We start from the raw sequence: 27,259 nt of genomic DNA on the forward strand, positions 1-27,259 counted from the left end.
GTATGACTGTGAAGGCAGGAAGTCTGACCACAAGTCAACAACTTCACACTATCAATTGGCAGCCACCAGAGCCTTTCAATCTATCCTGTATGTCAGTACCCTGCAAACAAATCCTTACAAACTAGAAATACTGATTCTGATCCATTTTATTTTGCTTTTATTTGACTATTAATATCCTATATGAATTCAACTATCCTATGGAGAAACTATGTCAATTTTCCATTTCCTGAACTTGAAGTAGCCCATTTGATTTACAGTAAACATGAATGGTTAATTATTCCATCTTGGGATGAAATCTGTATCTATATTAATAAGGAAGATTGTGAAACACAATTTATGACAGACTTGTCCTCAAAGATACCTTTTAATTATAAGCACTGGAAGTAGCTCAAAAGCACTCTGTCTTAAGCTATGGTTTCACCAATCCTGAGCTACAGTATCAGACAGACACACAAGCATTTGTGCAGCTGCTCCATGAAGCAGATCAGGAAAGTATCCAATTTTAAAATAATGCATAAGGAAAAACATCCTGCACCAGCTTCCCACTCTAGCAGCCACAAAAGCAGCCGGGCTTCAGTCATATTCCTGACTCCTCTATTTGCATCAGGAACCTGAGCATAGATGAAACCAAAATATTTGAAGGTAATGCATACGTTGTCTTAATATTCACAATGGCAATCCTACTCCTACTGAAATCAATGAGCCTTGACACCTCAATTCATGTTGTCTAACTCTAGGTACCAACTGAAGCACCCAGATATGCCACCATGAGAAGCTGGCTCATCTTCTGCAGATACCATTCTCTCACTGTTGACTACAAAGCAGCCCAGGAAAGCTGTTGGGTTAGGTGTATCAATTAAATTAAATGGAAAGTAGCTGGGTTTTGGAGCCCTTTTGGATTTAGGCCAGCAATTCAAATGCACTCCATTTAAATGCAGACAGCAAGGAGTATATTGACCTTAGGCTCTTTCTGTTGTTCATGGAGGAATGTTACCTCTACAAGTCTGTCTTGGACATACTATACTATCCTTTCTTTCTAAAGTCTACAAAGGGACTTCAAGTGCCTAATTTAACACAGAATATATTCCGTTAATTTTCTAGAACTTAAAATCACTAAGCATAATCAGACAACAATAAACAGCTTTAAATAGCTAAGTCAGATGACTTGTCTCAAAAAAACCCTTCAACCATGTTCTCAGTAGATGACTTAATCACTTCAGTGTTTCCACCACTCAACTGCCTTGACTGGCAATGCCGAATCACCGAATTAATTTCAGTAACGCATACCCTCTGCTTACACATCTCAGATGAAAAAATACAGATCCTGGACTTCAAAGTCTTCACACGTTCAGTGTATGAACATGACAGTAGCACAAATACCTATCCTTTCTATGACAAATTAGAAAAAAAAAAAAAAGATGTAACCTATATTGCAAAAGCTCCTGCTTTTTTCTGTACCAGAGGAGACAACATAAATTGAACTTTGTTGGATTACTATAATTGTAGGTTCAAAGCTAGAGCAGGAAAAAAACTCAAACTACTTTTCCTTCACAATGATACCAAAGGCATTCAAAAGCAAACATTTCTAATCTCTGAAGCAAATGTAACTGCAATGTTATTTAATTTTCCTTTCAGAATTGAATTATTAATGAAACTATATTTATAAGCGTTTACAGACAATCTTTCTTAAGGGATTTTTTGTGAAAAATTAATAAATTAATTCTAAATACAATTCTATCACAATATATGGTATGTCAAATAAAATTCATGTTTCAAGCCCAGATCAACATAAAGACATTGCCCAGTGATCCCCTTGTCAGGATTTGAATCTGACTCCTATGTATTTTAATGAACAACAATATCTGGAAAAGGAAACCTGAATTTCCAAAAAATATTTGACTGGCTCTTCATTCACACATCCATTTGATTCCATCCATCAGACATCAGTCATATTTCTTTGTCAAACAACGGACATCAAATCTCTCTTTGCAGAAATCAAGTTGCTTTCCAGTAATTAGAGGCCTTTGATTGCTGGCCTCTTATCTAGGCAAAACAGCTGTATAACTTCAACAAAGTCCCTTTTAAGGCTGACACTATATCAATTACCTTTTTGCTCTTATTTCAGAAGCCAGATTTCTGCTTGTATTTCAGTATGCTACAGGTGTGTACTAAAGTTTTCATATCTGACATGTAAAGAATAATTTATTATTAAAGTCTCACAGTATTTAGATAACTCCTAAATTAATAATGTTAATGATGCTATTGTCTATAATTTCTACTGCCATCAGTATTATTGTCAATAACATCTGCTTTAAAGCAATTAAAGCGGTTTTCAGTTACATAACCATAAACTTAACAGCATAAACAAAGCAGCTTCAGAGTACCTGTAACAGCCAAGAAGACATGGCACAGGATCTGCAGATCTCCTCCAGCTACCTGAGTAGCTATGAAATCCGGTAGCTTTATGTGTCAAGTGATATATATGGGGAAAAGAAATCTTACTTCATGTTAAAATTGTGCCCTCACAGTTGACCTGGCATAAAATCTTAAGACTGCAACAGTTATTTCTGTGCAAAATTCAGCTTAATTCTCTAAAAATTTAAGAAAGTAAATATATAGTAGGTACCGTTAGAAAAGTAACAAATAGCAAAGCAGGAATAATGGTACATGGTTACCTACTGATGTTCTCCTACGTTTTGAATACTGTGATCAGTACTCTACTGACGTAGGCTTTGAAATCTCCTGTCACTGAAGCTCCCTAACTTCTAATCATAAAGAACCTTATCATCACCTCTTAGGAAAATCATAGTTGTTGTTATCCTTGTCTGGGGAAGAATGAGATTTGTTGACTTCAACTGCTTCAATCTATATTTTATTCTGGGATTTTATTTTTATAGTTTATCAGTAACTACAGTATCCTGGGTATTAAAGAGATCTTTGATAACTGAAGATGCAACAACAGCCAGTATCTGAGAACTCAGCCAAACAGACTCAGATAAAAATAAGTCATAAATTTTAATGTTCAAGGTGACTGGCCAATCTGGAGGTAATAGAATATCAATTTCATCTCAAGTATCTCAGTTCAGATTTAGCATCGGCTTTTGGAGATGCGCTGTAGTCATTTGCAAGCCTCTGCCTTACTTTATAATAAAAACTTCTTGCATTCCCAAGGTATGCTGCAGCAGTCAGATTCTATGATTCTATTTGATCCTTAAAAAAGGTGAATGTGAACATATGAAGGCATTCATAGTAGTACAGTCTACCATTAGTTTCTTGAAAGATGAGTAATGTCAATTTGATCAGAAGACTGAATGCAGACTACCCCATGCACATTTTCCCAAAATACTCTTCCTCATATTCATAGTTAATGGAAGACCAGTGAGTCACATTCTCCAAGCAGTTCTAAAACTAAATGAGATTTAGTATGGTACATGTATCATGAATACATTTCCCATGTAGGGTTTGCAGTTACTCTGATTTCTTTTGGCATGCTTTACATGTATTTTAATTACCACAAGGCTCAAGCATTTTGCATCCTTAGTAAATCTTTTCAAACCACGTAACGTAATTTAAGCCTTCAAGTGACTTTCATTTATTTCTTTCAGCACCACAAACCTGCATTTCACTGTCATTTTTGTTTTGCACTCTCAGCTTTTGTAAAATAATTTGACAACACTTCTTCTAAGAACAGATAAGAGCTTTGCATTTTCCCCAAATATCTTCTCCTTCTCTTTGCACTCTCTGCCATGATTCACTGTCTATCTAACTGAATTTGGATTTAGTTTCTAAAACAGATTAAGAGCCCAAGATCCATCAATGGAACTTCAAACCCTCAAATATTCCAACAAAACTGAAGTTAAAAGAGTTTGGGCAACATTTTATTTATTGGTGGAAAGTAGATAAAAGTTCTTCACAACAATCACTTTGTTAACAATGTAAGATACTTTCATCCTCTTGAAGTATTGCAACACTGCTATTTTACAATGAATAAATATCTTCAACCCTTCCTCCACCATGTTCTCTTTAGGTTATCAAGTAAAATTCTTAGCATAATACAGAAAAATAATAAATATGGAAGAAAGCAAGCTATAATTCATTATTAAGTGAAACCTGGTTATTCTGTACACGTTTCTCCAGTGAACATTATTTCACTAGAGAAATAATATTCTTTAGTAAAGAACAACAGGTATTCTTTTTTGCTATCCACTTTATTTTTTGTGATTCATGACTCAGTGTTACTATGCTAAGCGTACAGAATTGAGAACATGCTTATTTGAAAGAGAGAAAAATGTAAGCATGACAAAATACAATTATTATATAATATATAGTATCATTAAAATTTGCTTAATTTTGTTATATAAAATAAGTTAGGCAAAAATTTGTAGATAGAGATAATATCTCTCATGATCTCTAGTGAGTGGATCAGCTTTCAGGTATGCTGTTCTTAAGAAGATATGACCTATCATTAGGTTACTAGAAATATAAAACAGCTTATTTTAGATGTGTGAAAATTGATCTGAGGATTAAATTCTTTACTCAAGACAATCTCAATTAAGTTCTACTTCAGGACTTTTTGAAAGAGCATATTGCTTTAACCACTCCTAAATTTTCCCAGTCTTGGTATCTAGTTGTTCAGTGAAGACCAAGGCCTGTTTTCTTATTAACCTGTAAAATTATGCCCTTGGAAAATTCATTAAATGAAAAGCCTAACACTTTTACTTGTGATTTACTTTTTTAGCCCCATCATTTTTGTAAGTATTTAAAAATTAGATGTAGCACCTGTTTTTCAGTATTCATCCATTGAAAGCACTGTCCTGATAAGGTATTTTTATATATATGCTTTAATTACACTCCTTTTATGCAAACACATTTCTTCCCTTACAGGATAAGGTGCCTTCCTAGAAACAGACAGTAGGGGGACTTGAACTCTGCTCTCTGTTGTATTTATGGATTTTGCTTTATTTTAGAGCCACTTGAATCAAAACAACTGTACAAAACTGGAATGCTTCCAAAGCTGATCCTTGTTCTCTGTCTTGGAAGACTAAACAATAGGTCTTTCTGCTTTTACCTGTGGGCTAACTAGAAATTGTTTAACAAACACAAATGCCAAATTCATCATCCAGGACCAACTGATGCTATCTGGAAATCAGTTTTGCAAAAAAGGCTTTGGGGGTCCTGGTGGACACCCAGTTGAGCATGAGTCAGCAATGTACCCTTGCAGCAAAGGCCACAACCAGCCTCCTGGACTGTAGTAGGAGGCATGTTGCCAACAGGTTGTGAGAGGTGAACCTTCCCTTTTATTCACCTTTGGTGAGGCCACACCTGGAGTACCATGTCCAGCTGTGGGCTCCCCAGTACAAAAAAGATGGAGTACAAACAGATTCAGTGCAGTGACTACGGAGAGAGAACTATGAAGACAATGAAGTGACAGAAGCATCACTAATACAATGAAAGGCAAAGGGAGCTGAGACTGTTTAGCTTAGACTTAAGCCTGCTATTTATTTCCTTGGAAACAACAACAGATACAGAGAGCGCAATAACTCTATTTGATAAGAGCAAATTCTCAGCTACAAAACACCATTTTTCAACAGTCACCATCATTCACTGTATATTTTCAACAGCCATGAACAGGAGCCTGCATGCCGTGCTCGTAAAAATCTGCACCAGCAGAAATGACCCACAGTCACTGTTGCCACTGCTGAAATGCACTGTCCACTGATCATTTCCACTGGCTGGTCCCCATTAATGGTCAGCAAGTGTCAATGAATGTCAATGGGGGCCATTTTATTTTGCATGGAGGAATTCAGAGACACACCTTTGTTTCATACACACTTCCAAGTCAGGCACCATTTGATCAGACTGCCCCTCTGCTGCCACCTGTCACTAGGCAACAACATGTAATGGCATATTGGTGGGAAGGTACAATCTCTACTGCCATACCACCAACATCTGCCTCTGACATTGTGGGCCAACATAAAATATGAGGCATTCCCTTCAAGGCAGTCCTCAAAGTAGCACTATCATTTGAAGAGTGGAAAAGCAACTTCATGGATTCTCTATGACAACCACCTGATTAATTAGATACGCTGAAACGTTAACACAGTCTTTAAATTTTCCCTTCCCTTCTGTTATTTATTCATTTTAGGTTGTAAGCTCTTCAGTGACTTTTCTCTTCTATGACTTTTCTTTTCCCTTCATCCTAATTCTCTAATTCTATACTTCCCCCATTATTTTTCTGATGTTTGGCTTTTATGATTTATTCCGATCTGGTTTGTCAGTTTTTTTTATTTCATTTTTATTAATCCATTCCCTGGATCAGTACAATCACAGAAGCTCATGCCTGGACAATTTTTTAAAGGTCTGATTTAATTGGCATGGATATATGATTTAATTGGCATGAATATATGGATAAATTTAATTATTTAAGTGACTTGTATAAGTATTCTTAATTGTTTTCATGAGAGGAATTGAGTTTTAAAAAGAGATGCAGAGCCTTCAGATGAAGTGCACCTTCCCAAATCTGTTTGACAGTATGTTCCTGTTCCAGTTACATTAGGTACCATAGCAACTGCAGGAAAAGTAGTGGGATATCAAACAACTATCTCAGCTAGAGAAGTAAACACGTAGTTGGAAGTACAAATCTGTGTTGGTTTTTTTTTTTTCCCCTGCTACCTTGTCTGTTCCGTATCCAGTTCAAGAAGTATGATGTTCATGATGAGCAGCAGTCTAAAATACTTTTTTGTTTGTTTTTTCCTTCCCACCCCAGGGAAGGAAAGCCCCAGGACTGTATAGGTGACATTGTGAAAGACCTTAATATTATTGAGTCCTTTTCTTTTTTAATAAATATACTCTACATACAGCATATGCAAGTAAAACTGTACATTGTTAATGTAGGTGTAGGGAGCCACTAGAGGCCATAGAGCTATCTAACTCCACTTAAAATAGACATAACTGATCTTGTCAGTTTGGGTTGTTAAAAGAACCAGTGTCCCTAGCTCACATAGAGACACCGCATGTGGGCATCTGCAGTCTGAAAGAATGAACTTGAAACTTTCATCAAAAACAACATTGTTTGCCACTCTCTAGATTATGCAGGACACTCTTCACAAACTGGCAGGTATGACAGAAGGCAGACAGGATCAGCACCTCTGAAGATGTAGGTTTGAAGGATGGACAGGACAGCCTGCTTCTAAAAATACACAAGATAGATGTCTAGCACACAACTAAATTAAGTCCAGAATCCTGTCCTAGTAAGCTGCTGCTAACACCTTTGTCTCTTGGAAAGCTGCACTGCATTGTATCATTAACTCTTTTTGTTTTGTTACAGCTACCATCCCTCATTCCTTATGGCCTCTTCTAACTTCACCCTATTTCTATCTGCTCATACTTTCGGCAACTGAGTAACAGAACCAAGAAGTTCAAGTTACCACCCACTGAATGATAGCCTCCAAGTTTGATTCAAAAGTAAATGAAAATTTATTTGATAAAGCCAAGAAAATAAGTGAGAAGAAATATTTTTTTCTTAAACCACAGGAGTCATTAATCTGTTTCACAGTAAGGACTAATCAGGGTGACTGTAGCAAGTTTATAGCAAATTATAATAAATACCCAAGAAAACATCATCTTTAAAAGAAAACAGCAGGTTCATGATCACTAGTGTAAAAGAAAGAAAGAAAGAAAGCCAGCTTAACGCATCATTAAGTATAAAATGGAAATATAAAATGAAAAACTAAATCCTTCCCAAGGGGGGTTATTCCTACAAAAGTTCCTCAGATATTACTCTGTTAATATTTTACCTATTAACAGAGTAAAGGAAAAGCCCTTGAATAAAAGAAATTACAAATCTTAATCCTCTACTTTAATGGAAACTCTTAAATTAGGTGGCTATTTCAGGTTATTTTTACAATAAGTAATGAAGAATCAAGTCCCTTACAGGACCGACCAAAATTGAATTTGCAGCTTTCTCTACAATGCTGACAATCACAATAAAATCAGAATCAGCCAGGTAATAGTTTCAGTACCGTAGTTACACAGCAAAAAGCAAATTAAAATGTAAATAGAATTTTAATATGGCTGAACTAGGCCTTACTTTGCTTACAGCATATTTGCTTGCTGCTTTTAAATAACATACAAGTAGTAAATTCTGACTGGTGATAATCAGAATCACAGAATCACCAAGGCTAGAAAAGACCTACAAGATCATCCAGTCCAACCATCACCAATAGTTCTCACTAAACCCTAAACCAAGTCCCTCAACACAACGTCCAAACATTCTTTGAACACCTCCAGGGTCGGTGACTCCCTGGGCAGCCTGTTCCAGTGCCTGACCACTCTTCCAGAGAAGCAGTATTTCCTAACGTCCAGCCTGAGTCATAAGACGTTTTACATTACCACCACTTTGTTTAAAATAACATGAGGTTAAAACTGTATCAGGTAAAAGCAAGAAAGTCAGATTATGAAGTATGTTAGGAACACCATACAAAACCATGCTATATCTTAAAATTTCCAGTCCCCTTTGGTACATCTACAAAACTTCAGTACTCTACAACTCTACAAAACTTTAGATACCTAGCAATAATTGAATACATTTATATGTGTACACTGCATTTTACATAAGCATGAAATGAAGATATGCTACATTCAGAAACAAACAAAAAAAAAAAACAAAAAAAAACCCCCATGTTATTCATTTGAAATTTTCCTCAACCACCTATTTAGCATGATCCTGCAGAATATGTAGGTTTAATTTGCAAAGTTTATCTTAGCCAAGCCAAGTAGGCAGACCACACCTATCCCAGTGGTGGTAGTGGAAGAGAACAAATACGGAATTTACAGTGCATCTCTCCTCTCCTTGCAAGAATGTAGCTACCTCCCGTTTAGCATGTAATTCCCTATTTTCAAAATCCTCCTGAAAGAACATAATCCGTGGAAAAGAGCAACAACAAAATTGATGAGATCTACACAACTGGAAGCATAGCCAGTCCAGAATTTCATACATGCTTTGAGAAACACTTGTTCTACAGTGATTCAGGCCCGGTAGAGGAAACTTTGCTACTGTAGCCTATATTTATAGATAATATTAGCATTTAAAAACACCCAATGGAGAAGCAATTTGCGTCATTTCTTTGTTGCAGATGAGTACCCCGCCCACTGAAACACAGACTTAATTTTATCACTTTGCCTAGCAGTTCTGCAGAACTTCACAAGAAGTCAACCGCATCCTGGATGGCAATAAAGGAACAGTGGACAGTAAGGTGAGGGAGGTGACTATCCCCCTCTATTCTGCCCTTATGAGGCCTCACCTGAAGTACTGTGTGCAGGTCTGAGGCCCTCAGCTCAAGAAAGATGTGTAACTATTGGAGCAGGTTCAGAGAGGGCCACAAGGATGATCAGAAGGCTGAAGCACCTCTCATATAAAGAAAGGATGAGAGTGCTGGGCTTATTTAGCTTGGAGAAGTGAAGGCTGCAGGGAGACCTCATTGTGGTCTTCAAAGGGAGCTCATAAACAGGAGGGAGACTTTCTACATGGTAAGATAGCGACTGGAACTAGACAATCCAAGCCATTTGATGGCTCTGGGACTCTTCTGTCATGATGAACACTAAGTAGTCACACAGAACAGAAGAGCTGCAGAAGGAGTCTTAGACTTACACAATGCAAAACAAAAAGTAACCCAGAAAACAGCCCACTCTACTCAGAAATCTGCTTTGTTTTTAGACTTTTAAAAAGAAATTAAAAAGAAATCTAACACAAATAGCTACTATACATGCACTAAACTGCTATACAGCTATCTACATTAAACTTCCAGCATTCCGTGTTGGGATCTGCTGCTCCTATGTTTTTAAATTAATTCAGTCAAAAGAGTGAATATAAAATATTCTCCTTTGGAACCCCAAATTCAGCAGACCTCTAACACAGCATTCCTCTAGTTTACAGAGATCTAAATTCAAGCCTTTAATGCAAGCTGAGATTTGTAGATTTCTTAAAAATTGACATCAATTGATGTCAATTTCTTAAAAATTGACATCAAAAAAATTGATATCAATATTCTTTCAAGGCTCAAAGTACAGTTACCCAAGCCTGCTGCTGAACTGTTTAACTTCAGTAAAAGGCTTGTTTCATTACCACTGTTAAAATCAGTACACCAAGTACTTTATTCCAAAAGATAGGCATGTATTTCTGATTCACTCCAGGAGGAAAAAAAAAAAAAAAAAAAGAGGGAAGAAGAAAAAAAATGCAGACACCATAAAAAGCAAAGAAGTGAGCAACTGATTTCACCTTCCATTTAGTTGCACATTTCTACCACTCCAACATAAGGAAAGTAGCTCACCCTGAGCGGAGAGACAGTTTTCATTCACTTCAGGTTAAAAGCAATAATCTCTCTGAGTAGTTGATATGCTGGAAACTTGCATGTTAGCTTACTCCTCAATAACCTGCTTGTGCTCTCTAAGGTTTCAAAGCATAGGGGAGCTCAGAAGGTGGTTACTTTGTTGTGTATAATATGCACATTAGGGTACAGTTTCAGAAACCTTACTGTAGGTATCTAAATATTCGAAATCTAAGTGTCCAAGCTTTCACTATAGCCAAGGATTACACAGGGCCCAGTTCCACTCTATGCCACAGGCTTCTAGAGGTAGTTAATATGCCATAAGTTATTTAGCATTAACTTTGGATTTTTCTCTACAGGGACGAAATTCTCTTCCCAGCTTCCCAGTTTTCTGTTCTAGAGCTATTTTGCAGATTTTGTGGGTTAATGCTCTTTCCATTATTCACCATCTACCTTTTTAAGTACAGATTTCAACATATGAGGGTTGCCCTAAAAGTAATGCCTCATATTTTATTATGTTGGTCCACAATGTCAGAGGCAGATAGATGGTGCAACAGAGGTCAAACCTTCCCACCAATGTTCTATGTTGTTGCCATGTGACAGATGGCAGCAGAGGAGCAGTCAGACAGAATGGTGTCTGACATGGAAGGGCATAGGAAGTCAAGGTGCGTCACTGAATTCCTCCAAGCAGAAGCAATGGCCCTCACTGACATTCACTGACTCTCGATGAACCTTTGTGGAGACCAATCAGTTGATAAGAGCACAGTGAGGTGTTGGGTGGTGCATTTCAGCAGTAGTTACAGTAGATCACTTCTGCTAATGCAGATTTTTATAAGTGCAGCATACGGACTCTTGTTCATTGCTGTTGAAAATGTATAGTGAATGGTGATGACTATGTTGAAAAATTGTGTTCTGTAGCTGAGAATTTGCTCTGTCAAATAGTGTTATTGTGCTCTCTGTATCTGTTGTAGTTTTCTATGAAATAAAAAGGAGGCATTACTTTCGGAGCAACTGATATATACAGGCAGAAAGTAAATACTTGATACTAGATGTTCTAGTGCTTATTTGATTAACTGAAATTTGATACAGCTCTGCCCTTCCTCATTCCCTTCTTATGCTTTGAAAAGAATGCTTTCTATTTAAAAGCATCCCTTAAAATGCAATTATATTTACTTGATTTACATATAAAAAACATCTTATTCTAAAAATTCCACATAAAACTGAATTGTTTTAGTGTATATTTGCTGAGAAATATAATTGTTTTTACCTCTCACAATGCTTTTGAAAATGCAGTATAAAATTTTACTTCTCCCTAAGTAGTATGCCAGGTTTGTTGAGGTGCAACTTGAAAGGAAAATATGGGTAAAAATAAGACTGTCTGTATTATAAATACTACAAAATTTCTTAAGTTTCCTGCATGGAACATAAATTTCTTAGTATAATTGCTATTTTTCATATTCATACTTCATGTTTTTCACATATACTGCATACCAGCGTACAGATACCTACTTTATTGTACCTATTTCTCACATACATTTTTGAAAGAATAGCACAGTTCTTCCCTAGTTTTCTCATTTAAAAGGAATGTGGATTGTCCTCTTTTTTAATTTTTAAATTATATTTAGATTTCAGAGTATACCTCAGCTCTTTTTTCAATAGGGCCATTTCTTTCTTCAAATAAATAACCCAAAACTGAGCAGCTCAAGGTTTATCAGCACAAATCTTATCTGCTGTCTTTCTGTTTAAGAATCCTAAGACTATAATTACCTTTTAAACAACAGCTAATTTCTGTCAGCTTTTGATCCATTATTATTTCAAGAACTTTTCCTGTTAAAAAATATCCACAGAAAGTTATCCCCAACCCTGATACTTCTTCCACTGTTTCTTCCCTGTATTTGCTATTTCTTTCCTGTATTTGTATCAGGCTGCCCAGAGAGGTTGTGGATGCCCCATCCCTAGAGGTGTTCAAGGCCAGATTGGATGGGGCCCTGGGCAGCCTGGTCTAGCATTAGGTGGGAAAGTTGGTGGCCCTACATGTGGCAGGGGGGTTGGAGATTCATGATCCTTGAGGTCCCCTCCAACCCTGGCCATTCTGTGATTCTGTGATTGCTCCTACAGAACACCAGGTTTTCCACTTGCAAATCCTGAAAATCTAAAAGGCTACAGAAAATGCTGTCTTTGAAACAACACTAAACATTTGTTCTAAACTACCAACTTTATACTGCTATGTTCTCTTGGAGCTCAGTCTTTTTTTAAGCTCCTATATTCTATCAGCAAATCATCTTCACAAAATTTTCAGAACAGACAGGAAGCAGGCATCCACAGCTCTGTGAAAATGTAGGCTTTTATAGCCCTGGCTCCAAAGGAAATGTTTTAAATTTGTAATTCACAGTTTTTTTCTCGTGTATAAGCACTACAAAAAGTATAAAAATTCCAGATTAGCATATGCCTATGCTGATCACTTTGTTACACAGACATAAACCAAAATAGTAGTTATCTGGGTACTAGCAAAAAATATGATTTTGACAAAATCTTAGTATTCACCCAGTATTTGAGTTAGAAATTTCAGATGACTTCCACAATGACAGGATTGCATAACTTGTACTGCACCTAAACCAGTTTAATTGCAATGCAGGTATTACCATAATTCAGAAAAACAATTAAGTGACTGTAAGTGAGCACAGCCTGAGACAAGACTCCACAAGCACAAGTGCACACTAAGCAAGTATAATTTAAGAACATACTGAGGTGCTAAAAATGTATTACAGAAACAAAATAAATCCTTTTGTTTATAAACCTCAGAAATACCCATAGCAAAGAACATGTGAACACAAATAAGCATCCAAAAGGTAAGAATGAGACATAATGGAAGTAAATTCCTCTAGAATGATAAAAGAATTGTTTTCAATACATAAATAAAACTAAGGACTAACACTGAAATTTTAAGTATTACTCTAAATCTCCAGATTTCTGCACTTAAAATAGCCCTACAGTGCTGAGCTTTATGTGCGTATAGAAATACCAGGTCCAATTTTAAGCTGCATAAGCACACTTCTTGTCCTGATTTTGTATCATAAAGGAATCAAAATACCATCTTAAGACATGATTTCTGAAGTTATTAAGATTTCTGTAACAGCTTTGCTCCCTAGATCAAACAGTGGGTATTATATTTGTTCCCTTTATTAACATTCTGTACCTCCTTTTCCTTGAAAATTCACTGCAGTCTGGTGAAGTTTTCACTGACTGAAAAAGGGGAAATAGAACTTCAATTTTTTAAAAGAGGAAAAAAAGTCCTGAGGAACTACAGGCCACCCAGTCTCACCTGTGTGTCTGGAAAGATTATGCAGAAGATCAACCTGGAAACTGTGCTAATTCACTTTAAAAACAGTGAGTCTTTGACATGTCAAATCACGTCTGACAAACTTGGTGGCCTACTACATCGAGGTTACAGGGTTGGTGAATAAAGAGCTGCAACTGACGACATCTACAAGGACTTGTACAAAGCCTTCAAGTACTTAAAAGATGGTCTACAGGAAAGATGGCAAAGGACATCTTAGAAGTGTAGTGATAGGGGCAACAGTTCTAAGAGAGATTTAGATTAGATATTAAGAAAAATAATCTTTACTCAAGGAAAAGGGTGGTGAGGCACTTGGCACAAGGTGACCAGAGAAGCTGTGGATGCCCCAACCCTGGAGGCATTCAAGGCCAGGTTGGGTGGGATCCTAGGCAGCCTGATCTATAGGGTAACCACAACAGAGGGCTGAAACTAGATTATCTTTAAGGCCTCCTCCAACCCAAATCATTCTATGATTCTAAGACTTTTCCTTACCCTATAAGGTAACACCATCACGGCCATGGGTTAAGTCTACAGGGCAAGAGAACAATGTACATAACTGCAGCAAACCGGAGACATTTTTTGAGACCCTCGTCTGTCAGTACAACAGCCAAGTGAAAACTGGATTTCAGCCTGTCCACTTTCTTTTAATACAATCAGTTTCATTTAACTTCACTGTACTTGAGTCTTAGCTTATTTATGTTACACTTAAAATACAAAAGATTACAGAGCTAAGAAAGAGAAAACTGTTGGAACTTCAAAGCAGCTCTCTGAATTGCAAATTACCTACAGCGCAATGTATCATTTGAAACCTCAAGTGAGATACAGCAGTTCCGGCTGAAAGACTTTTCTGATCTCCAAATCATTCTTCAGAAAACTTTGCAAATGGAAAACAATTGAATCAGTACCAGAGCAGATTTAGTTTTACAAGAATTATAGAATCCTTAGAGTTAGAAGGGACCTTTAGAGATCATCTAGTCTAACACCCCTGCAATAAATAGGGACATCACAGCTAGATCAGGTTGCTCAGAGTCCCCCTGAATTTGAATGTCCCCAGGAACGAAGCATGTAACATTTCCCTGAGCAATCTATTCCAGAGCCTCACCACCATCACTCTAAAAGACTTTTTCCTTATATCCAACCTCAATCTACCCTCTTTAAGCTTGAAGCGATTTCTTCTTGTACTATCACCACAGATTCTGCTGAAGTGTCTGTCCCCTTCCTTCCTCTAGCTCCCCTTAAAATACTGAAAAAGGCCACTATCACGTCTCCCCAGAGCATTCTCTTCTCCAGGCTGAACAGCCCCAGCTCTCCCAGCCTCGACCAAGGTGCAAGACCTTGCACTTGTATTTGTTGAACCTCACATATTTCTCCTAGGCCTATTCCTCAAGCCTGTTTTGGTCCCTCTGGATGGCATCCCGTCCCTCTGGTGTGTCAACCGCACCCCACAGCTTGGTATTATTAGCAAACTTGCTGAGGATGCACTCAACCACACTGTCAATGTCACTGACAAAGATACTAAAGAGTATTGGTCCCAGCACTGACCCCCCAGGGGATACCACTTATCACTGGTCTCCATCCAGAACATGGAGCCATTGACCACCTCTCTCTGGACACAATCCTGCAGTCAGTTCTTCATCCATTGAACAGTTCACCCATCAAATCCATATTTGGATGAACAAATATTCCATTATTTCTTATGACATAACATGCTACCAGAAAAAAGCAGCTCAGAAGATTTCAACTGATTTTTTAGTTCATATAATTTACTTTAACTACTGGTTACAACTTTATCATATTTAAATGCAGCAAGTCCACTTTGACTTCAAACAATCTCTGTCTATTCACTTAACTCTGATCACAGTTAAAGACGACTCTGAATTTGTTATGTAGTAAAAATTTTAAAGGAAAAAAAGAAAAAAAAAACAACAAAAACAAACACAAAACTGCATTAGGGCAGCGTGATTCAATATGCTCCAGAGATTACATCACAAATGCAGTATAGTTTTCCCCTGTAGTAGTAAATTGTCAGAAAATGCCATAGTGAACAAAGCCATTTATTACCTCTTTTGTACACAGGGATACTTGCTAAATCCATTATTTTGGTGAAAGGCTGCCACATTCATAAGCAATCCAAGAATAGCTTGAGTTCCAGCAACAAATACTACTCATGTGTTTCAATACAAGGTGAAATAAGGTAATCCTTAGGAAGTTCTCAAAGCATCCCTCCATTGTGAACATAAATAATCTCTAATTCTTTGGGAAGATGAAAAATCACTAATTCTTTTTTAGTTCCTTCCTATACTGTCAAATGGTATTACTAGAAAAGTTAAAGAGTGCACACATTCCTTATTAGCCTCTAAATCAGTGATTATGGTGCAATAATACGCTAATAATACAATAATCAATGGATTATTGTTTCTGATTTTTCTTCTCCTAGGATTGGAGGAAAGAAGAGTATGTTAAAAATCCACAGTAGAGAGCACATCCCTCACTCGAGTAGAGTTGGTTCCTCAGTTCTACAAAGTCTACAGCCCTTGAATCCAATACAGCATATCTTGGTGCAAAAAAAAAAAAAAAAGGCTAATATACAGAAGTTGGGAGGAAGAATGGAGGCAGAAAACAGCAAGTGAAAGATTTTTTTCATACATTTTACCAGTGATGTCCTGAACACGATACCCATGGACAGCAGTATTTAGCATACTAATACAATACTAGCAATGCTTCCAGAATAGAGAGAGCAACTCATCTTTAGCAACATAGCAATACCCAAACTTCAAAAAGTGAAGGCCTTTGGATTCAGAGTTATGGTCATGAAATGGCCATTAAAGCTAAGTCCATCTGCTAATGCATTTTAGCAGTCGGTGGAAAGACAACTTCCTAAACTTGTACAAAATTAACATATTACCCTGTTCATCAAATTGCCATACGTACACATTACAATACTGAGGACAAAATCCTTCAATGCGTGAACTCTATATCCCTTTCCATCAAAGGGAACAAAACTATACACTGCCACTATTTCTCACGTCTTCCCAACTCCTGACCAATTTCTATATTAACTTTCAAATTCAGAGAAGATTGAGTGGTGTGTAGGGAAATCACTTAAACACAATTCCACCAACAGCCCAGACAATTACTAATTTGCCAGTTAGGTTCCCATCATGCATTGGAGCAACTAAGGTTCAACCCTCACTGTGTTATTATTTTTAGCAACTCAGAGTTTTTTTAGAAACTCAAAAACTCAAAAGCCTACACAACTTGAACAAAATCTAATCCCAGAAGCGTATCTCAAGAACACCCACACATTTCCATTAGAACTAAAAATTAACAGGTAAATTACACACCTAAACCAAACACAAATGAAAACGAAGAAGTTTGGAAACAAACAGCAGAAAACCTTACCCTGAAAAGCTGCTGCATTATGAGATATTAAAAATTTTAACATAGCACTAGATGCTTGAAGCACTTGCTCTATATCTTGCTTTGCTGCAGTCTGATATCTTTCCTCCACCTTTTTGGTACAGGATTTTTAGAAGTACAAACCTGGAGATCAACACTTAGCGAAAGAAACAAATGCAATGATTACTATGAAAGAGAAGTTCACAATACACAGAGAAAATTTCTGTTGTTGTTTTTTGGTTGGTTTGTTTTTTGTTTTTTTTTTAACATCGGTATATACATTTAAAAGAAATCCCTAGAGTTTTAAAGACATTTAGTGTTAAACAAATTTAGATGGCAGTAGTAACTAAAATTCTGCGTGAAGAGTATCTTTATTACAGTTAATTAGTGTCATATAATAGCATTACCTTGACACTGTAATCTTATTCCAGCTGTGAAGATTGCTAACTAGTGTTGGTAAAATACAAAGGATATGCAATGTACATCACTGGGAATACTGACTTGCTAGCTCATATGATCCAGCCCATAGCTTATAGCCAGCATTCTCATGCTGTAAATCTTGGGCTAAAAAGAGCTAACTGCTACTAAATTTATCACAACAGTGGAAAGCCCGTTCCTGATAGGTACATAATAAACATATTCATACTGACTTTCATATGGAGCAGTCATAAATCCTAGTCTAACCTATTTTACTGTTTCTTTCTCTAATGACCAGCTTTCCCCATGAATTTGTCATGACAGTTTACCACTTCACTAACAGGATGGGAAAAGCTCAAAGAAATGAACATCTTTTCAAATGTTTGGCACACTGAAATTCAAGAGGAACAATTCAGTACTGTACTTCTTACTGTATACTACAAAACATCTTTTACGTGCCCTGAGGATTCAAGTCAGAATTTGTGGTTGTGGAGGAAGAAAAAAAGCAAGAAATTCTAAAGTGAAAAATCTGTGTTACCTTGCCTTTACACATGCTTTCAGCTATTACACCATCTCTTTGAACTTATTTCCCTGCCACTAAATCTACAAATCATAACTCTTCTTAAATTGACTCTTCTACTGCTTTTCCATACTTTCTCTGATAAATCATTCTATATTCTAAATTACGAATACAGTTACGGAAAAAGGGAAGCATACATGGCTTGCACTTCTCATATTCCATTAGTTACCTTACATAAATTAAGGTGTTTTAAATAACATGATCCAAAAAGCTCGGGCAGAAAAATTAAGCTACTGAGCAGAGTATGTTGATGATACCAAATTGGGCAGAGGGGTAGATACACCAGAGGGCTGCGCTTCCATTCCGAGAGAATTCAACAGGCTGAAGATTATGGGCATAAAACATCATGAAGTTCAACAAAGGCAACTGCAGTGTCTTGCACTGGAGGAGAAATAATTCCATGCAGAAGTACAGGTTAGCAGAGTTAGCACCCCGCAGAGAAGGACCTGGGAGTGCTGGTATGCAGCAGGCAATGGCAGCAGTATACACTTCTGGGTAATGTATCCTGGGCTGCATTAGGAAGAGAGAGTCCAACAGGTCACTCTGCTCTTATGAGGCCACATTAAACTAATATAATGTTCATAGCAATTTTAACATGCTCAGGTCAGACCTGCTATTAGCTCAAACCTTTCGGCTCCACACTGGATGTCAAAAGGACTGCTGTGATTTAATGTGGCAGGCTGCTGTGCACCACACAGCCATTTGCTCATTCTCCACGAGGGGGATAGAGAAGAGAATAGGAAAAAAACAAAAAAAAGGAAAAACTTGTGGATTGAGATAAAGACAGTTACAAAAGGAGAAAAACAACAGTGATAAAAATATACAAAAACATGGCAGTAGACACAAGACAAGAAAGACAGCGCAACCAAAATCCAACTAATGACACAACACTTAAAAGTGCATAGTGTCCACTCAGAACTGATAATTCATGAACCTGTGATCTTCTGCTGCTTTTTCTTGCTTTGAGCTGTGTGCAAAAGGGCAATGCACATTAATAAGAGCACAACTGTAGGGAGAATTACCAAATTTTAGCCTTGTCTGCGCCACGGCAGTGAGATCCCATGAAAACGTCACTCATGATTGCTTTAGGAGTATGAGTTCTGTTGAATAATTACTGCTTTGGGCTCTGGATGCATCTTTGACTTCTCCCTCTGGTACAGAAGTGGGAGGATTCAGAGACAGAGGCTACAAGGGAGCTGTAGTGGACAACAGGCAGTAGATGAACAGAACCACAGGGTCCTGCCACATAATATGGCACAAGTGGTTTACCTCCTCTCTCTCCTTATGCAATTTGAAGACTCTTACACACTTCAGTTTAGTTGCTAATGACATAAAGAATTAGATTTTAGCACTGATTGAAGTCAGTGACTTAAATATAGAGATACCATGCTTTTTTCCCTGAAAACATTTCTTGAGAACTTAGAAGTACTCCTGTAGGCTATAAATTTATTTAATAAAGCCTTTAGGCTTTATTTTTATTTTTAGGAAAACCAATTTTTCTTCTTTTTGACATTCATCTGAGAACACTCCTTATCACAGTGTTTTAACTCAATTCCATTTCTAGTCCATTCTGGTCTAGAATATAAGGAATGCCTGATGTTATCCTTAGGTAAAACACACAGTAATTTGTGTGTACCAACATAAAGACATTGCATTCTACAGAACCAAATCACAATAGTTAATAAACTTTAGAGAGATTTTTCCTTATAGTTAAAAGGTACAGATCTCTTGAGACTATAGTCTTTCTCTAGTTTTACAAAGGACAAGGAAGGTACAATTTAGCAATACATGGTGTTTTCTAATTTAATGCATTTTAAGAATATTTACAACTGATTTCTTTTATTCTCTTTCCTGTGATGTACTTATAAATTCAAATAAACAGAAAACTATTTGTATTTCTTATAGTTATCTCAAATGTTTCATTTTTGAAACACAGAAATGAAAGAGCAATTGCAGAAGTTATCTTAAGAACTCTAACTGGTACAGTTAATGTCAGTAAATCAGCGTATTTTAATATTATCAAATTCTTTCATTACCATTCCTTCATAAGGAATGGTGATCATTTTATATAATGCTGTAAGAGGCCTTTCGGCCTTTTCTCTGCATTAATCCCACATTATTAACATTTCTATTTAAGCTGATTCATAGTACATGATGACTACTTACATTTATAAGAAAAAAAATCTAAATCCAGTATTTCCTTCCCCAGATCCTTCATGATGACAAGTCAGTTTAAACTCTTTTATATGTTATATAGAAGATTACAGTACAGCCATTTCCCCTAATTTCAAGATTGTGTGAAGATAAATATGGTGTTGAGAAAGTAATCATTTAAAAAATAAATTTCTGAATTTATGTAAGTTATAAAAAGAAATAAATAAGAATAAAAAATAGATCATATAGTTTACATAATAGATCTGACAAAAATGGTAAGCTATAGTTTACTTAGTAAGCTGTAACAATAGCAGAATACATTGACAATGTTGATGTTCCTAACCAGAAGGACAGACATTTTGCCCAAAAGTCAAATGATAGCTCATATTCATGCTGTTGGGGGTTTGCTTCCCCCACCTCCCAAGTATATTTGTCTAGAAAGCTAGTTGTGGAGGTTCAATGTACAGAGCAATTAGCTAATTAATTAAGTATGAATAATCAGCGGTCCACTATAGTTTTATAATCACAAGCAAAAATTCATTTGTCAGCAAATATCTGATCTACTCCTTAAAAAAAATAAGTTACTAAAATTAATTTGCCTCCCTAACTACATAAGTAACCAAGCCTTAACCCACGTCACTGGCAGATACAATTTCTGAGCCTATTATAACAAGAGGACAGCTCTCAGAGAGATTTCTGATCCTCTTCCAAGAGTGGTATTTAATATTATATTACAATTTAATTGACCTTGAAAGAAAATTTAAGTTAGGACAAATAAATCAATTATATAGGTTATATTTCATAATAACGTTGTTCTATAATAAAATCATATTCAATAATATATTCCTTAAGCAAATACAGGTAATTCAAACTTTGAACAGTCTATCATATTCTAACAGCATAAAAATTTCCTCATCCAGTCAATAAACATTCTCAATTAGAGAAGAAAGCGTTTCAGCTCGGATTTAAAATTTCCATATTCAATTCCTGATGTAGTTGTTTTAGTGAAAACTTCCTTCAATACTGACTGAAAAATAGAATTGTGCTGCAACAGTTCAGTGGCTTGTATATTTGATAACAGTTCCAAAGGACCCATTTTTGAATCAAGTTCCACTTCGCTGGTTATGTTCTCATACCTGAGCACTGGGGTTTGAAATAGATATGAAAAATTGTGCGTTGCCTCAAGTGAGAATGACAATTCTAATATTGCAATGAAATCCATCCCAAACTTGAAAACTGTGAATATAATGCCCCAGTTCCAATTTAATCAGATTGATGTTCACAAGCAACAGGTTGCTCCCCAAGCCCAGTTGCTGCATTCAGACAGTATCTAGTGTAGGCCCAGAGAAGTTACAACTGTGCCATCTCATACTAACCAAAATTTATGGCTGAGTGATCTGGCTAAAGTGATTTCTAAATACAGCCTTAGCACCTATTTTGAGAAACCAAATACCACGATACAAGTGTTTAACACCTAACAGTAAAACCATAAAGCCAAATAAATCAGATCAAAGGGTTAGTACTGGGTCTCCTGTCACCACCCTAGCACCACAACGTGCTTTGGGCATGGTGTTGCCCTGCATTATGTAGCAAGGATAACTACATTAGCTCTCAACCATCTGGACATGAGCCAAACTGTGCCATCTGAACCTGGCATCAATACGTTGCCCTCTCTTATTCAACAACTGATCCCAATTTAATAAGCAGCTAGCAAGCCGCAACAGTGATGGAGGGGGGACAAGTTCCACCAAGACACTACTCAAAACCAGCATGACCTGACCTGAGCATAGCAAGTGGTAGGAGTGGGAGCAGATGCCAATCCTCCTAGCTGGGATGGCAGCACCAGTCTGCAGACTATGCAAACGAGAGGTGGAAACATGGGCAGGAACAGCTGAGGCCACTTGGCTTGTTAGCCTTGAAGAGACTGAGGGAAGCTACTTCATGAGGGGCACAGAGGAACAGGTGCTGATCTCCTCTCCCTGGTGATGGCAAAAAGACTTAAAGGGACTGCTGAACCTCAACCATTGTGCCCCATAGTCAGGAACAACACCTCCATTTCTAGCAGCACCCAAAGGCTCTGTCCATGGAATAAGTGTCATGGTGTTTTCCTGTTCTTCTTTTAAAAATAAAGCAGCAATGCATGGGTCCCTCAGCAGGAAACCCTCCCAGCCCTGTGGCTGGCCCACCTCATGCTCCCCACCAGCGCAGGGCCAGGCTGAAGCCATGGTCCTCTGGCAGCAACTCAAACTCCAGCAACCACCCTGCAGCTGCCCCAGGTATGCATCTCCACACCACTTACCTCTGCTGACTGAAGCACGCCCTGCAAGGCCCACCTGACTGAGCCAGTGAAAGTTGAGGAAACACAGGTGATGCTGTGGGGATGGGCTGAGAACAGCTGCCACCAGACCTACAGCACAAGGCAAGCAAACAAGCTCAGCTAGATTCCAGGAACAAATCAGGATGGGTGAGGCTCTGGTGGCACCCCAACATATACAGTGGAGGGACATGAGGTCACAGTCCATCACCTGGTGACATACCACTATTTTACTGTGACATCAAAACTAGTTGCCCAGGGTGCCATCACCCTGTGGAGGCTTTCCCAACCCCTCAGCACACTAGTCAGCACCAGCACTGTACCTCTGCACAATCACCAGGACCTCTGTGGTGTTGCTGTCAGAGTCTCCCAGTAGTCACCCCACCTATCCTAGTGTTCCCTAAGGGCCCTCTCTGATGAGTGACAAAGGTACTCCTCAGAAGTAACCAGCAATTTCATTTCTTAGAAGCAATGATTTCTTCTTTCGTACAAGATTAAGAGAAGCACAAAGCTTTTGTGCCACTTTCACAATATATATAGACTCTGCTATTACGGTTTTATTATTAACAATACACACAGCATCAGCTCACATGCAGTTCTTTGCGCATATAGTTACATATGTATAACTCTCTATTATTAAAATTAAATAACTTAAAGATTAGGTGTATTAGCCAAACTGCACTTAGTATTTTCATTGTTTTGCACTGCCTAGCTTTCAAGCTTTCTGACGTTTTGTCTCTTGTAATTCGGAAACTAATGTGAACTTTTACCTAAGCTTGTTACAGACTTTAGTGTAGCTTCAAGAAGACATTCAGGCTTTTAGCAAAACTCTAAAAAAAAATACAATAATGAATATTTACAGTTTTAATTGATTCTTCAAATATTCTCTTCTTCCTTTGAATTTATGGTAAATACTTCTTTTAAGCAGCATATTTTTAACACGACCATCATTCCTAACCCTAAGGGAACTTTGTTTTTACTTTAAGACTGCTAATCACACACTTACAAAGTACATTTTATTGACCTAATTCTATTCCAGCTCATTAAACACAGCTGCTTTCAATGGTCAGAAAAAAGTAATTGAATACAATATGTGAAAGAGTCCAACGAACTAGAAATGGAGTGGTTGCTCAGAGTCCACAGAAAGGTTTTGTAATTATTCCATTAAAATGCTACGGAACAAGCAACAGTGTACAGGACAGTGTTTGAGGAGAGTACGCCAGCAACTGAATCAGGACTTTCAGAACAACCTACAATGAAAAACATACATTTTTACATGTTTTTGTGAGTAAAAATCTTACTGTCCTAGGCAAGAATGGTTCATTGCCAAGTATTCTGAAATACAGTTAGAAAGTTTCTAACTGTGGGAACAGTGGTTCTTTTCAGTACTAAATTCTGAAGGCTCTGTAACTACAACTTGCTTTTTATCCAAAACCAAGGCAGAGAGAAAAGTGAAATAATTTACCCTATAATAAATATACATTAAAATATACAGTTAGAGTCTAGGAAAAGTTTCATAACTGGAAACAATCTCGATGAGAGTAGAAAAAAGCTCAGCAAGAATAAAACAGAATAATCCAGAAGAATAATTCTACCTATTTCTAGAAGATCTGGAACTGATTTCAGCCTTTGATTCATGGTCTCCACCCTACAAATCCATATATTCAGTAACTTGGGATAAAAGCAAGTGCTGGCAGGATAAGGATGTTAATGACCAGAAAGAGAAAATACCAGACATGGTAAATTTCTGCCTGTCTGCTTAGGCAAATACTTTCATGAGATCAAATCCAGAGACTGAAAAATCCCAAAACATACCCAGGACTATCACGATAAACAGTCTTAAGAGACAGCACTGAAATGTCACTGGCTGGAGGCAGACATTCAAACAAGTGGTTTACTGCAAAAAAGATTTGCAACCTGTATCACACGAGTTTTTCTCATGCTCATCTTTTACTATCTATTTGTAAACTAATCTTTATTACAGCCACTGCCCCACATTAATTATCGCTATTAAGATAAGTGTAAAGTACTTCAGCACTGCTAAATAAAAGAGGTAAGGATCAAACTCAAGCACATGACTCTGGACTGTCAACCCTGCTGACTTCTTTGTAGCTCTATTTAGATGGCTCCAGAAAGTCTCTTAATGCATTTTTAGAGAAGATGCATCCTACACATGGCTTTCCAAGGACATCACAGGCAGCACTGGTACAGGTTTGGCTTCTTTCTAGCATCCTACAAGATCCCCTTCCTACTGGCAGGCACCCTAGCAAGATTCTTCTTACATTTTACAGAGCCAGAGATGAAATGCTACCTGCATTCAGGAGCTAACAGCTTATACTCACAGACATAACACAGACAACAATCCTTACAAAACACAGACGTGATAAAATGGACCTCAACAACTGACACCACTGCATAATCCACTTCCTGTCTCTGTTCAAATCCTTTTCTGTAGATCTGAACATGTTCAACAAATAGCAGAAGCACACACATTCTTGATTTTACCTCCAATAAAGCCAAAATCCAAATACCCTGAATTTCAACTGTACTGGAAACCTAAATTAGAATTCAAAGAAGTGTTTGGGGTTGCTTGTGACCCAGACCTTAAGCTGATTTAACTGCTATGTTAAGCTGAACTAGCAAGAGTATTTTAACTTGAATTAGCAAAACAGCATTAGGCACTAACTTTTTCAAACATTAAGACATTCTTCAAGCAGCTTTTTGCCTCGTTTATTTAATTCTGTACGTATAACTGTTCCCAAAAAGTCTTCGCAATGAACTTCATACCAATCATCATCTTCATTCCTTTAATTATGTTTTTTATTCTTATGACACCAGAAATGGTCTCCAAAAATTGCCAAAAAGAAGCCTAGTTTGGTTCCTAAAATTAAAATAATCTGTTCAGAGTTTGGAAAAAAAAAATGGGATCGACTCTACAATTCCAGAAAATTTAACTTTTTTTCAATAAATCATCAATCTTAGCTTTCTGGTGCTAAGAGAAGCCTGGCAATCAGATCATGCCATCTAACACCTAATCAGCTGAAGAGCTCTGGGCACCACTGACTGCTCTAACCACCCGCTGCCATCATCCACTGCCAAAATGCATGGGGCTGAGGGCTCCTATGTGGTGTCCACTCCCCCTCCAGGAAGCACCCCAGATGATGGCAGCTAATAGTCCTGCCAAGACCTTCCAGAGGCTCCAGTAAACCACAAATAGTGCTAGAAGCCCACTCATAAATAACCAAACTGAGACTCCTGCAGGCAGCTCTAACACCTATTTTCACAAGTCAGCACCTACATAAATTGTTTACATACAAGGACATATGTTGATGGTAAGACTGTAGACATTGAACCTTCCCACCAATATCCCATTACATGTTGTTGCTGTGTGATAGATGGCAGCAGAGGGTCAGTCTGACAGAACGGTGTCTGACATGGTAGTGCGTATGAGGTGTGTCACTGAATTCCTTCACGTCAAAAACATGTCAAAATCATTCATCAATGCTATTTGAACTTCTGTGAAGCTGAGTGGATGCGGGTTGGGTGGTGCATTTCAGCAGTGACAGTGGGTCACCTCTGCTGGTGAAGAATTTTACAAGCACAAGATGGAGGTTCTTGTTTGTCACTGACAAAAACGCACAGCTAATAGTGGTGATTATGTTGAAAAACAGTGTTTTGTAGCTGAGAATTTGCTCTATCAAATAGTGTTTTTGTGCTCTTTGTTGTAGTTTCCATGGCAATTAACAGAAGGCATTACTTTTGGAGTGACCTGCATACATAGGTAACCACTACAATTGTTTTCTCGAGGCAACACATTTCCTCCCTACTCTCATTATGCGAGTGAACCTATCGCACCAAAATAAATGACGATGCCAAAAGTACAATAGTTACACCAGACTATGGATGAAGAAGAGCACAGCGACAATCAACCTATCGTTCATACTGATATTACTCACGCATGCAATGAGCACCAAACGTTTATGTCACTGACCAGGATTTTTTTTTTTTTTTTTACTTGCTTGTTTTCAGACAAAATATCTGCATTTGCACAGAATTTGTCTAAGCAGACTTTCCAACAAAAGCATTTGCTTTCTTTTTGGTGAAGGTTATGATAAAAGCTTAAACTACAGACAATTTAATAAGGCCTTGGATACTGTTACATGTACTGGTGACCTAACTACAGTATCATAATAATAACAGATAATCCTAAATTTAATACAACGTTACAGAGTGCAGTTCACAAGTCAGTCTGTCAAAAGCCCTACTTTGAAGTGACTCCTGTAGGAATAGATATAAAATCGCTAATCTCTGCTTGCAGAATTAAAAAAAGCTTACACCAATTATCTTAGAAGAGGTAGAGACAACTGACATTTTTAAGTAAGGCGGACGTTAATTCAACTTTTGCTGTATATAGAAGTCAGTTTCTGTCACGAAAGCACTGATTCACATTTACTAATCCACATCTAAACGTGAATGGATTTTACACACGGGATATTATTAATTATGCGCTTAAAGAATAAAAGCATTTTCTCTTGTCCCCAAAAACAAAAATATCCATGTATTGCACTTTCAGTAGTATGACTGAAATCAACTGACACACAAAACTGGAAGAAAACAAACAAACAAAAATCCAGGAAGGTGCTTCTCATTACATTCATGATTTCCACTTTCAAAGTTTCATTCTCAATACAACGCTACGATGCACTCAAATTTCAATTATTTAAGATGTGACA

General features: G+C 37.4%; 1 protein-coding gene and 1 long non-coding RNA gene across 11 annotated transcripts in view; one reads left to right on the forward strand and one right to left on the reverse strand.

Annotated features, from left to right (window-relative positions):
• Positions 1-27,259, reverse strand: part of GPC5 (glypican 5) — a 286,321-nt gene that overhangs the window by 251,157 nt on the left and 7,905 nt on the right. The window contains exon 1 of one of the 9 annotated variants that reach the window (XM_090130072.1): positions 22,512-22,583. The exons of the other annotated variants lie outside the window; for them this stretch is intronic. The gene's annotated coding sequence lies outside the window, so the exon portion shown is untranslated. Of the gene's footprint in view, positions 1-22,511; positions 22,584-27,259 lie in introns of those variants that run through there. 9 annotated transcript variants of the gene reach the window in all.
• On the forward strand, positions 22,874-25,329 carry LOC149920139 (uncharacterized). 2 transcript variants are annotated; one of them, XR_016461320.1, is made up of 3 exons: positions 22,874-22,955; positions 24,639-24,737; positions 24,818-25,329. It is a non-coding gene; the product is annotated as an uncharacterized LOC149920139 (long non-coding RNA). The 2 variants fall into 2 exon arrangements; XR_016461321.1 differs by having other exon boundaries at positions 22,915-22,955; positions 24,649-24,737; positions 24,818-25,328.

Source organism: Phasianus colchicus, chromosome 1, assembly GCF_987193195.1.
Source record: "Phasianus colchicus chromosome 1, bPhaCol1.hap1.1, whole genome shotgun sequence".
NCBI lineage: Eukaryota > Metazoa > Chordata > Aves > Galliformes > Phasianidae > Phasianus > Phasianus colchicus.